The 1,447-nt window shown below is 36.4% G+C and overlaps 1 non-coding gene across 1 annotated transcript; it reads right to left on the reverse strand.

The window, feature by feature from the left end:
- Positions 1-724: 724 nt before the first annotated feature.
- On the reverse strand, positions 725-831 carry LOC136225097 (small nucleolar RNA R71). Its single transcript, XR_010686834.1, has one exon. It is a non-coding gene; the product is annotated as a small nucleolar RNA R71 (small nucleolar RNA).
- Positions 832-1,447: the final 616 nt, after the last annotated feature.

Below are 1,447 nucleotides of genomic sequence, written 5' to 3' on the forward strand. Positions count from 1 at the left end.
TGCGGAAATCGCTCAACAAGTTTTTGGCGCCGTTGCCGGGGAACGCCAAAATTTTTGACAAAATTTTAAATTTTTCGTGTTTTATTTCGAATCTAGGTTTAAACATACTTATTTTAACTTTTATAATTTAATAATTTTCATTTACTAATTTATTTATTTTTTTCGAATTCTGTTTTGTAGGTAGTTTCGGTTCGTGCAAGATTTCAGGTTCATGCGCAGTTCTCGAAGTTCAGGCATTGTACCAGACCCTATAGACCCAGAAATTGAGAAAACCATTAGGAAGAACAAGAAAAACAAGAAAAACAAAAATAAGACCCCAGTAAAAACATATACCGAGCTAGAAAAAATGGCAGACCCACCAACACTTATGGATTACGCTAGGCCAGGTGTGGCCGGTGTGACCAATAGTATCGGTAGACCTAGAATCACCGTAAACCAATTTGAAATTAAGCCAGCTTTGCTTAATATGTTGCAAAATAATGTAACATTTTACGGGTTACCTAACGAAAATCCTAACACCCATTTAACAAATTTCCTTGAAATTTGTGACACTTTTAAAATCCTAGATGTGACTGCAGAAGCAATCAAACTTCGCCTCTTTCCTTTCACTTTGAAGGATAGAGCCAAAGAATGGTTAACTTCTATGCCAGCTGCAACTTTTGCCACTTGGGAACAATTAGCCTAAGCATTTTTATCAAAATATTTTCCTTTAGCAAAAACCGCAAGAGTCATAAAAGAGTTAACATCTTTTTCTCAAAATGATAATGAGACTCTTTATGAAACTTGGGAACGTTTTAAAGAACTTCAACGTTTATGCCCACACCACTAATTACCCGCTGAACTTTTAATGCAAACATTTTACAATGGACTAAATCCTACAACTAGGGGTTCATTAGATGCTATGTCGGGAGGGCTATTTATGAAGAAAACATCAGCCCAAGCGAGAGAGCTTTTGGAGGAAATGGGAATCAACAGCAGTATGTGGCCCGCGGAACGTCGACATATTCCGGTAGCAAAACCATCATCCTCAACCACACCATCAGTTAAAGGTATAGTTGAACTTGATCCAGTCGCGATGCTACAAGCCCAATTTTCTGCTTTATCGCACAAAATTGACAAGTTTATGGCACCACGCAATACCAATGGTAATCCAATCCAAACGGATGTGGATTACGAAAACATGAGTGAGGTAGAACAGGTAAATTTTGTCCAAGTGCAAAACCAAACTAATAATCCTTATTCTAATACTTATAATTCTGGATGGAGGAATCATCCTAACTTTAACTGGAAAGATAACAATAACAATAATGCAAGTGCTAATCAAAATCGTACCACTAATTATCAAAATCATTCAAGAGATATGATTAGCACTTTATCTTCTAAAATCGACAAGTTTATAGATGCTATCAGTGGAAAAATAAGTAATCACGACGATGGTTTTAAACGG

Source organism: Euphorbia lathyris, chromosome 3 (genome assembly GCF_963576675.1).
Source record: "Euphorbia lathyris chromosome 3, ddEupLath1.1, whole genome shotgun sequence".
In the NCBI taxonomy this organism is placed as follows: Eukaryota; Viridiplantae; Streptophyta; class Magnoliopsida; order Malpighiales; family Euphorbiaceae; genus Euphorbia; species Euphorbia lathyris.